This window comes from Rhyacophila brunnea, unplaced genomic scaffold (genome assembly GCF_057557595.1).
Source record: "Rhyacophila brunnea isolate RB1 unplaced genomic scaffold, BYU_Rbru_1.0 scaffold_11, whole genome shotgun sequence".
Classification (NCBI taxonomy): domain Eukaryota; kingdom Metazoa; phylum Arthropoda; class Insecta; order Trichoptera; family Rhyacophilidae; genus Rhyacophila; species Rhyacophila brunnea.
The window spans coordinates 3,923,768-3,937,150 of NW_028232763.1; positions in this window are offsets into that span (position 1 = coordinate 3,923,768).

The window sequence follows — 13,383 nt, forward strand, 5'->3', positions numbered from 1 at the left end:
GCAATACCGGTATTCATTTATTTATCGATACCGACATACCGGTTTCAAAAATTCAAAATACCGGTTATTTCGGTATTAAAAAAGCATACACATTAATGTTTACGACTACTATTATAATGTATATTAAATTTAGTATATAAATTATATGCTGCCAATATGCAATTTTTTTGACTACGACTAGGAAAAGTTAAATAATATTAAAATAAATCCCTCAATTAATATACTTACTTATAGAATTGTCACGATGTATTAACATATATCGAAAAAGAAAATATTCTTTGCTAATATTTCCAATTATTCTATAACATTAATCCAACGTTGGTAGTACATCCAACAAATAGTGAATTTAATAGAGATTTTCCTGTACCCGGACTTGAAGTATTTGTAAAAAATGCCGGTTCTAAAATATTATGATCTATACATAGTCAACATAATAAATATACCTAGGTTATTATAAAATAGTGTTTTGAATAGATTTTAATAGTTATATTTATTACTTCTTAGTACTTCTCCTTTATATGTTTTGACGAATACCGGTATTGATATATTCATTCGGTATTGCAATCCCTAGTCAGTATAGAGCAGTGCTCCGCAACCTTTTACCAAGGCACACCAAAGGCCTTCCCAGAATTCTGCGGCACACCACACGTAAAACAATTTATACACCAAAACATGGACCTCAAATCCTAAAGGGGGACCCCAAGCCAAGATCTTTGGCTGGCCCCCCTACCTATAGCTAAGGTTGAAGACAGCGTGATACTCAAAAATAGCATTTTTAAAATAGTGTTCGAGGTAAAATTAATGGTATTGATTTTATGTTTAGCAATTTTTCGTATGGTATGGTATATTAATATAATTACGGTTAGTTGTCGGTTAGGAATAATCATTATTTGTCGAGTATTGACACAATAATAATAAATTGTATCCTACAATAAGATTTTTTTTGTTAAATAATACTAGCGTAGTAAAATAGCATTGCAGGCGACTTTTTTTGACTTGAAAATAGGAGCTGAACTGCGATAGTTTTGTCGGAAATCCGAGGATATTTTTTATTAACCGAAATCCAGAAAATAACCAATGGAACATCGGTGAAGTTCAGTTTTAGCGTCCCGTCATTTATCAATTCAACAAATTCCTCTCGAATTTATAGGAAAAGCGCTTCTATAGAATTTTCGGCATTGGTTGCAAAAGGGTTTCGAATCCAGTCGCATTGATTGTATGAAAGTACTGATGAAATTTCTTTTGCAGCAAAGTTAAATGTTTTTGAGATTAATTGCTTGTTTTCAATGGTGGTCTGGTAGTTCCTTTCGAACATTTGTAGAGATCCTTGTCTTAACTCCTTCTGCCAAATTTCGAGTTTATTTTTGAACTCTGCTAATTTATCAGAGCACGTCAATATATTTTCATTCTGACCTTGCATTGTTTTATTAAGTTCATGCAGGTGCTCAAATATATTACCAGCCATGTACGCAAATTTGGCTATTGCACAGCGGCACACCTAGCATCGTCTCATGGCACACCGGTTGCGGAGGACTAGTATAAGGTATATAACGAAATATCTTTGGCATACATAATGTTGTTTGATTGATATAAAATATATGTTTATATAATGTAAGTACTTACTTGAAATGTTGAAATAAATCAAGCTATGATTTAAAACTTTTTTTAGATTGAATAAGGCGGTGTATTTTAAAAGGTAAACTTGTTTCAGAAACAATTCATTATTTTTAGTATACTCTAACTAGAGAAATAAGTTATAATATTTATATATTGCAAAAAAAAATACTTCTCAAAAACAAACTCTACTTAGTTGCTTATAACAAATTCTTTGACATTTCGTGAAACTGTCTCTTATCATCAATCACAAACTAAACAATAAAAGTATAATAATTTAAATAATTCTGTATTACATTTATTTCGTTGATTGCTAACAAACAACAAAATAAGAAGACGGAATTTTCATATATATTATTAAAGCCTTAATAGTAAGCCTTTATATTATTTATCTTATGTTTTTGGGAAATTGTTTTCCTTATCAACGAAAAGTGGGTTTTTAAGGTCGTTCTGGAAAACGCCTCCACCCTTTTTGTTTATCACAAACTCTTTCCACTGCCTTAAGCTACAGAATACTATGTCTGTTTAGTTTTTACACAATCATTCAAATAGAAAAACGAGATTTGAGTTAATTAAAATTTGTATAATATTACCAAAAATATTCATTATTATCTGTCAATCTACTGCTAGACAAAGACCTCTCCAGGCTGATTCGACTCCTCTTGGTCATGGGTTTTCACATACTTATGCTGAATTATTTAACTATTTCGTTGATCCAGCTCCTAGGTTTACTTTTTGGATTCATTCTAGATGTTAGACATTACTGTAATATACTACTTTTCCGGTAGTTCTTCTTCTACCAGTTGTTCAAAGAATATTATTTGTACATTAAAAATGACATAAGTAGCCTAAATTTATCCACTCCTGGATGAAAGCTTCTCCAAGCTGATGCCACTTCTCTCAGTTCTGTGCGTTGCATTGCCACCTACTTCCGCAGATCTTAATCATTTCATCGATCCAACGGACTCTAGGTCAACCTTCGCGATGTTGGATACCACTGGATGACTAGATATGTCCAACAATTGTCCCTTCTTCGAGCTATTTGTCCAGCCCATTTTCATTTGAGGGTTTTAGCGAACTCTATTACATTGCAAGCCCTTGTCTGTTTCCTTATCCACTTATTGCTCTTTTCGTCCTTTCGCTATATGTCCAGCATGTACTTTTACATACCACGTTGTGCTACTGGATCTGGTACTTTCTGGATCTTTGTTTTACTTTGGGTTCATATTTCACACGCATATGTGATTACGGGAAGCACACGCTGGTTGAATACTTTGCGCCTTAGGACAGTGGGAGGTCACTTCTACATGCATTTATTGATATAAAAATAGAGGTAAATTAAAAAAAAATATTTCCTACTACCTATTGATCACATTATATAATGTTGTAAATTAGTATGTGTCAGAAAGAAAATATTTTATAAGACTCAGTGACTCGAGATCCTTATTCTTTTTAAATTATCTTAAATCATCAAAAAAAGCCTTTTTAAAACGGAAAATATATCGTCGTATAAATTGAGCTTTCAGTTGAAATGGTTTTCCTGCATTTAATAAGTTCACTTTCTGATCTTATTTGATTCTACGCCTACGACATGAAGTCAGCGATAATCGATAGAATTCAACGAGCGTTATTAATACAATATAGGGTAAGAGGTACAATCGTGGGCCACCCTCCAGTGATGGGCCACTCAGCAGTAAAACACAAAAAATAGGTATTTAAAGACCTAAGTTATGGGTATTTGTTCCTATATGTGACTCACAACATCATATCTAGCACATTATTTCCTGTATAAGTAGCAGGACTGACCCTATAAGTGACCATTTTGTATACCAAGTCACACGTTTTGCATTTTGTCTGACAATTGCTTAACTTTTTGTTAAGGAAAAAACATACTTTGGAAGGTAAGATCTCTTTAACTATATTACTAATTATACTTTTTATTTAATAATCGTTATGCTGGATATTCAAACATATAATTATGTTAAGTCTAAGACAATTTTAAATTAAAATGACACATCTAGCTGGGTGGCCATTTACTGCACTAAATATATATAGCAGTTGTATGATGGGCCGGGCTCGCCCATGACTGAAAAAATGGTTTTTTACTTTTAGTTAACTTTTGTATGCTAAATACAATATTTATAACGCACTATGGTATCTGCCGTTTTTATTTTTATGTTATTTTAATTTTAGACAGTCGTTGGCCACGTGGCCGATCACTGAATTTGTACTGGCCGATCACTGTATTTAGAAACATTTAACTTCCTATTTCTTTCAGAATATCAAAATACTGAATAATTTAAGTTTAAATATGATGTTAAAACAATAGATGATGCTGTTGCATACTTTCATAAAAATGGGGGATCACTATGATCAATACACAATACATTGGAAATATTTTCTATCCGAATCTGGTTACTCTGTGAATAGAGTTTCCTATATTATTTATCGAAAGGCATAAGTCACATCTTATCTACCAAGTTAGTGAGCTTTGTCTAAAATTTTATTTGAAATACATCTTATAGCACTATAATCCTAATGCATCTAGGATTCTTCAGCCTATAGATATAACTGTTTTCCCTCCAGTTAAAGCTGCAAAATATCGCAAAATGCTGTTTTCATCCTTAAAGATTTAACGAATGTAGTGGGCAATTAAACAGAAGAAAAGCTTAAAAATATTCAAAATACTAGCTGAGATAAAACATTTTTATACCATACTTACCGATTGCGGAAAAACTTAATCAAATTAAGTCATTATCTGACAACAGCAAGAGCATAGAAAATATAACCCAATTAAATGTATCTAACGTGTCATTGCCGTCAGAGAATGCAACATGGAAAAAGATACTGAACGCATGGAAGAAATAAATGAACATATGGTTAATATATCTACAGTTCTAATTCAAACATTATCATGGCCTCAGATACCAAAAATAAACGATAAACATGTTTAACAAAGAGTTCCATTCGCCATCACTTCGCAAAAATATAGAGATATTTAAGATCAAAAAATGGAAAACAAGAAAAGTGCAGAGGAAGATAAAAAGAATAAAGGCAAAAACCACACATTTTAATGAGGCAATTGAAAGTAGAGGCAATCAAAAATAATAGTTTAAAAAATGGCGGCCAAAATCGTTGTGCGATTTGTGAAATAATAATAAAACATCTTATTAAATAAGAATTTTCAGTGTATAAAGATAGCTTCCATTCAAATTGCGTTCCAAAATCTCAGCAGGTCCATGTCTCAATTGAGATTGATGTTTTATTTAGTGACTCAGGTGATGAAGTATTCAACAGATAGGTCGATAATTTTCTAAGACCTTAGAATACATTCTCTGTCAGTCTATCCTCTTTTATTACATCAACGGTGAGATAAAGGAGTATGTTTGTTGATTATATCATAAGATTAGACACGTTGATTCATTATTTTATTAAAAATTATGCCTTAGTTGTTTAATTTATGCAGAAAAAGATGGGTGGCCCATCACTGTCTGGAAAGTGGCCGATCACTTTCTGAGCGTGGCCCATCACTGTACTTTTTGCGATTTTTTTTTCATTTATATTTTTTGTAATAACCATGTTTGGTATAATAAAATATGTACACATATATATCAATATACATGCTTTGTGAACACGAAAAAAAATTGCATTTCAATAAAACCGCATTAATAAGCTTGTTCTGACCAATCAAAGCAAGCCATTCGCTTAACTGGCCCATCATTGTACCTCTTACCCTATCACACTGCCATGTATGTGGGGAGCAAATGATAAAAATGATAGTGTGGAATTTTTATATCTTTCTAAATAGCTTGCTATATTTTGATGAAGTAAATATCACCGAAAAATAGTCAAAGTGCCACATATGTACCTGAGGAATACAACTTGCGTATCACTGCTCTAGGATTTGGATATTTTCTATGCTTGAGACACGGAATGCATACCGAAGTCATCTCACTTATAAATATATATACCAGGAGAGCTTTGTTGTTAAAATATAATATATAAGGTTGAACAAGTTGTTTATGATAGTTTTATAACACAATTTATGAAATAATTACAAGATAAAAAGAACTTTGTATTTACAACGTTTTTAAATTTTCTGTTGAATCGTAATATAAACTTGACTTGACTAGCTTAAACGATCAAAAAAAATGTACTTGATAGAAATACTGAAATGTCATTTTGACATATCATATTGCTTTCAATAGTAACGCACGTATATATTAATAATTTAGTTGCTAGGACCCCAGACCCCTAGCAACCAATAATGGTGTCGAAATAACTTTTTATACAAAACAAAATTAACTGAAAATGAATTTAATTCTACTTAAAGATGGCTAAAGGTATTAAAAGAATGCATTGGCATCGTGTTCTGATATATTCTAAAAGTTTCAAATATCTAGTCGGGAAGTTAGTTAAAAATCGATTGCAAGATTTGTACTGGACAAACAACGACCGGACAAACAAGAATACGATCTAATAAAAAAGCTGTCATAAAAATACTGAAAAACCTAATATAAAAGTATATAAGTATGAAGAGAAGACAGGCAATATAAGAAAAAATACCATAAAAAATGCAGTCGTCTAGTTACAATGACACGTAAATTTTAATACGAGTATCATATATCATAATGATTAATGAATAAAAAATTTAAATACTTAAGATTTTATAATGCTACAATATCGTTTTATTATCATTTAGTATTTTAATTTGGTGATGGAAGAGTGCCTAAGAATCACTCCTTGCAGAAATCGTTTGTCATTCTTTTGAGTATAATAATGTGTTTCGCTTATGAGAGAAAATATATATTACTGTTAAGTCACGATAAACAATGTGAATCTTCTTTGTATATTCTGCCGTACTGAGCACAGAGGCCGTAACTGACGTATTTAGGTATTTTCATGTTTTTAGATATTTGGATTCTGCAGAGTTTTTGTATAAGATCGGTGAATAAATCCAAGCCGTAACTGCTATAGTTACGGAGAAATCAAGGGTTTTAATAGCCGTATCTACGGAGTTTGAGAAATAAACTCGATAAATACTAAGCGATTTGGTTGTAACTATCATTTACTAAGGCATATTAGCCGTATCTGACATATATATGGCTAATATCAATACATAATAATAATAATAACATAAATCAAATTTTCAAGGTATGTAAACAAATCTTAAACCAAAATTAACTATTATAGGCAAATAAAATAAATAAAAAGTTCCCCAGTATTAGCAGGAAAAGTAAAATAATATGAAAGCTCAGATCTCCCACTTGCCTAAAATGCAGATACGGCCTCTGTGCTTAGTACGGCAGTATTATTTTACATATATATAACATAAATATGCCGAAAAGCTAATCCAGAGTTACTAAAGCCGATTTTCTAATAGAAATAATTGGAATTTAAATTCAAACACTATCAATAAATTTAAACGATAATACTAATTTCATAAAGAGAGAGGTTCTTACATAGTAACATCTTTCGACAAAACCTGTAACAAACGCTCGCAGTGGATAATGCAGTACATCTCAGAAAAGACTGTATGTCACATTGTAACAAGGCCTGAACAAAAACGAATCATAAGTCCGAGTGAATTGTCATTAGGCACGCTTATAAATCTCTGCACTATGTATTAGAGTAAGATAGAATTTCTGCGGCTGAATTAAATATTTTTTAAAAACGTCGACGGTAAATATGTATTTGACGTATTACATTCATTTAAAAACTGCAAGCACGTGTTGCTGAAATTTATTGTTTTTGTGTTAAATGTTGTATAAAGAAAGTAGTAACTATTTTTAGTTATTTTAGTTGAACATTATGGTTACCTATGTTGTGTTTAAATTTGGTAGCCGCACTGAATGGAATTGTAAAGTTCTTTAACAGAATAGGAGTGAGGACCCGATCAGCGGATCCCCTCTTAGAAGAGAAGAGGCGATATGACAGCGAGTCGCAGTCAAAGCCTCGGTAAAAACACAAAAAAATAGTTAAGTTGATAATAATAAAATCGAGGTTCTATCGTACGTTATACGCAAGAAACACGGCTTCATTTTGCCGAACAATATACGCTCGCTATATATCATTACCTGCTCTGAGTATTGTAATTATTTTAGTCGTGCCACAGAAGTCAATAAAAAACAGTTCTGTGTAATTATTAATTAATTCAGACTACACATCTTATAAACATAAACTTAATAACCAAAGAACCACAAATTGGTGACCCCTAAATTAAATAAACAGATATACCTAAAAATAAAACAAACTTCGAACAAAATGTAAAAAAAAAACTTTAAAATCAGTTATGATTATTATACATAAATGGTGGATAGTACCGTTCTGCATTACGACGTATAATTGATATTATCAATATAATTGTGTAAGTAATTCTTCCACTACGTTAAATGAATGAGTTCTTGTTAAATTCATTCAATACTTGAATTAAGTGCGTAGGTACCTATCCAATTTTACCACGTTTCTGATTCTATTTTCGTATATAATTTAGGTCCGATAAACGTATGGGAAACTTACTAAGCTATGGCTTATAAATTGTTTAGTTTGCGTAAGTTTACCATCTAACATGCTGCAGTAAAGTAAATACAGAATAAAGACATTCTATTTGTCGTTGTGAAATGGTACAAGTTTATTGTAACATTTGTGGTTGCACTGTTAACGTAGCAGGCAACTTCGAATAACATCATTTTGATGTGTTTTTAACACGAATTTGGGGTTAACGTTGTGCGGTATAAACTCTTATATATATTCTTAAGACAGTGTTTCTCAAAAATTTTCATCTATTAAAAATTAAAGCTACCCAAAAAAATGTTTAGTGGTACTAATATTTCAAGTTATTTATGTTCTATTAATATTATCGACCGAAGGTACTTGATGGAATTTGAATTTGAATTCTAATGGATTTCAGTTTTGTACTATTCCATTTGAGTGGTTTTTGCATATATAGCGTATATATAATTAATATAGTGTGTGTATTTGAGTATTTATGTGTGCTTATTTGTGGATTTCTTATAAAAAATAGTAGCATGTAAGAATATTACATTTTTTTAAAATAACTTTTTAAAGACTGATAGGTATTATTGATATATCTTATTAGTTAACTTCATAAATTCTTAGTATTCACGATTTTAAACCTCTTGAATGTAAGTATATATTTGGCAATGTATACGCCCTATTGATTGTATTAATAATTAGTGATACAAGTTTTTTATAAACACGATTCATAATTTGTTGACTTAATGGGTGGGTGATAAAGTTTTTACCCAATTTATTGCATTTATTTATTATATAAGTTAGAATTAACTGTATCCATTGTCAGTGTGTATTTACCATTTAGTGAGTGCATATAGCGCATGAGGATGCCGAAAGGCGAAACCCGGGTCGAAAAAAACGACTCAAATGGAATAGTACAAAACTTAATTCCATTAGAATTTATGTATGTTCAATATATTATGGGATGTTACATTCTCAAATCTTGTGAATAATTATTTGTTGAATAAAATAAATGGTTTATTAAGAATATTATAAATAATTAATTAGCTATAACGTACTGTTACGTCCCCAAAAAGCGGAGTAGTTTAAATTAAATAGATTATCACTTTCACTAGTTATTTTAGGTTTCGTAATTACGAATTTAAATAGTCTTTATACTTGTAAACGTATTATTTGCTATTTTATTATTATACAGAGGACTATGAAAAATAGGACTTTGTTAAAGTCTCTTTTGTTTTGTCAGGAATAGCGAAAAGAGAGCGGAAAACTTTACAGGAGATATCAAATTAAAAGAGAAGAACTTTTGATAGATGTTTGGTTTATTAAACGGAGAAAAATTACAGTAATACAGATATTACAACTGACAGAAAGCCAGCTTACAATACAAGAGGTACAATGGTTGACAGAGAACTAACAAATTCATTACGTGTACAATGGTTCATATATAGAAAGAAATAATGTTCTAGAAACTTCTAATTATCAACACAAATAACATTATATTATTGTTTGTGGTTTTTTGGAATAAATTAGAATAGTTGAATCAATATTTAAATTAACAATATTATCGATATCAGAGAGGATGCTGTTGTTATCAGAGGAAGTTGCGGTTTCTCTAATTAGAATCTGTTATCTACTTATTGATTTTATGCATAACAGTACGATGTCGATCTTAGTTAACTTCTGAAGCTGTAGTTTTATAAGAAATGGTTGAATCTAGATTCAGACATGGGATTCGAACTTGTGACTCAAGGCTTTAGAAGCGGATACTATTATACTAATTATCCAGTGCGGGGCAGTCAAATCTTAACCCACATCAAGCGGAATTGTGTCACCGGCGATTTCTTTACTACGTAGAATTTTAAAGAAAAATGTACGAAAATATTCTTTTTTTCACCATTTACAAAGAAAATTGATAAAATGTTAAAAATGTTTAAAAAAATTACACGTTGTTTTCCAGTGTGTGTTTAGAGACCCATCGAATACACCTAATATGTTTAACAAGTGTTATTTTGTTAAATTTTGAGGGGCTGCGAATATTCATATCAAATTATAAAAGCATTTAAATTAATTATAATGCTGTCTATAACCGTTTCAATACCGGCAAAAAAAAAATAGAAAACCCTCCCACACCGGCATGATTTCAGAAAAATCTTTCATTTCATAGTGTTGTACTAAAATGCTTACAAAAGATATATTTATGGGGACATTGGAATAAAACTCAGATTTTTTTACAATACAATAATTATTTATTGTGTGGTATTTTTGCCAGCAAGATCCTTTGTGAAGAGGCACATTGCACTCTTGACAAAGGTATCTGGTCTCTCCTCGCCTCTTATGCGCAGCACATACTTGGCAGACTCGCGATGGATACTGTTTTTTCGCAATCGGTGGAATCGCCTTCAGAGTATGTCTGGACATTATTCCAGACAATCTATTATTGCTGGTGAATTCATTTAATTCGGGATTCGTAGAATCCGAGCTGTCTCCAAGTGTCTCCAACTCTCGCCAACTGTCTCCAACTGTCTCCAAATGTTTCCAACTATCTAAAACTGTCTTCAACTGTCTCCAACTGTCGTCAACTGTCTCCAACTGTCAACTGTCGGCAACTGTCAACTGTCGGCAACTGTCAACTGTCGGCAACTGTCTCCAACTGTCCCCAACTTTCGCCAACTGTCTCCAAATATTTACAATCGTCTCCAACTGTCTAAATCTGTCTCCAACTCTCGCCAACTGTCTTCAAACTGTCCCCAACTCTCGCCAAGTGTCTCCGACTGTCTCCAACTGTCTAAAACTGTCTAAAACTCTCAAACTCGCCAACTGTCTCCAAATGTTTCCAACTATCTCCAACTGTCTAAAACTATCTCCAAATGTCCCCAACTGTCGCCAACTGTCTCCAAATGTTTCCAACTGTCTCCAACTCTCGTCAACTGTCTCCAACTGTCTAAATCGGTCTCCAACTGTCTAAAACTGTCTTCAACTGTCTAAAACTCTCAACTGTCTCCAACTTTCCCCAACTCTCGCCAACTGTCTCCAAATGTTTCCAACTGTCTCTAACTCTCGCCAAGTGTCTCCAACTATCTAAAATTGTCTCCAACTATCTAAAACTCTCAACTGTCTCCAACATTCCCCAACTGTCTCCAACTGTCTAAAATTGTCTTCAACTGTCTCCAACTATCCCCAACTCTCTCCAACTGTCCCCAACTCTCGCCAACTGTCTCCAATTCTCGCCAACCACCAACATATAAGCTTACCTTTGTGTTATCCTTCTTGTTAAATAGTGACAAATTCTGTTGCAAAAGTATACAATATTTTAGCTGTCACTTGAATGAACACGTAAGCACGAATGCCGAAATCGCGACAACACCCGAAAAAAACGATGTTTTGTAAACAATATTTTCCAGTCGATAGTAGTAGTATCTACTAACAAACGATGCAGAAGAATGGTTTGAATCTTTGCTTACTTGACTGCATCAAAAGTTTTTTGAAAAAGTCAATAGATGGCTGAAAATATAAAATTAATTACGGCCCGGAAAAAAAACCGGAAATTTCCGGGTCCGGTATTAAAAGGTATAAACAATAATCACGAAAATTTCCGGGTCCGGTATGATAAGGGGAGTATGTGTTTGCTATTTTTATTTTTTTAGGATATATTCCACGGCTTCTTAGAAGGAGCTTCACGATCTCTTCGGAGGCTGCTGTCTAATTTGAAAAACAGTATTTCAAAGACAAAGTTCGGTAAAATTTTTCTTATAGAAAGCGACTATGATAATAAATATATATTACCTGTATCTCAGAAAAAATATCTTTTGAGTATAATAATTATACTCTAAGCCTTAAATAACTGAAATAATAAACGAATAAAGCTGTAAGTCCATTAACGTTAAACCCTGGAAAATCTTAAGTGGTATTTTCCGGAAGTATAATTTCAGGATTTACTTAGTTACTCTTACTTCCATATAATATTATTATCAGAATAAATGTCTCCTTTATTATCATTTATGGAGCAGAATTGTGGACTTAATCAAGCATCCAGTAATAATTCAATATAAAAGCTTTCCAGATGCGGGTTTCTGTAAAATTCATAAGATAAAGCAATTAAAGAATTCGTAACGAAGTAGTTCTCCACAGACCAGGGTTTAAAGCTGCGGAATCTTATTCATTGTGAGAAAAACAGTTATTTAACTTTTTTACTATGATATGCGGAATAATAAATTAATATGCACTGCTTCAGTTAATTGGTCGTATAGATAGGGGAAATTAAATGGTAAAGGAAGAAGACGGAATTACTGGAATGTGTATTTTACCTATTCTGTGGGCCACAATAAATAGCACGAAGAGCCAAGGATTGTCCACTACCGATTTAAATAATTAATCTTTTATAAAAAAACGTATTATGCTTGTAAAACTAATATAAAATGCCTTTTTATCTCAGTAAAGCCCCACTAAATAAATCTCAAAGCACAATATTGTGATGCTTACATACTGCAGTCTGCAATTTAGAAGAGATTTTTATTAAGCTACGTATTTTTTTCGACTTATACGAGGTATAAATGACAACTCTGCCATTCTGGGCAGTGATGACCTGTGTGTCCCTAATAACTATTTTATAAATATGGGGCATCCGTTGTTTCTTCTCAAAAGGTGCAGAACCAACCTGCCATTGGTAATGCCAATTGGGAGGGCGATAACTATCTTCAAGAAAATTGCTTCGGGTGTTGATATATTCCACTTGCGTGAGGTGAGTTTAGGTGGACGCTATTTTATAAATTCTTAAAATAGGGTCTCCTTAGCAAACTCGGTGTACTTCTTTGAACTACTATAATAATTATATTATGTATAATTGTATATTTATATTATGTTTTTTTTTAATATTTTCATTTTTATCCCTTTTATTACTTTTCTTTTTCTTTCTTCTTTATAGTAGTGTTTCATGTCATGTTGTGAACGTATTAAACTTATAATTTGTAATGTCCACATTATGTAAAATAAATAAAATTGAATTGAATTGAATGTTTATAATGTTAAAAATTATTACTGACCCTTTTGCACTTATTATATTATTAGTATTGAATTGACTAATCATATTTATTTTATAGACGACAAATTATTATTAGCTGGCAATTATAGGTGTCATAGAGATCAGTTCATGCGGAAAATTTTGCAATTGGTTATTTATTAATGCGCATAATTGGCCTCAAATCAAATTTCCGTATCCGTTTTGGCGGTAAATTTTGTATAATAAAAGAAGTTACCGGCTGGCATCGTTCCAGTTTT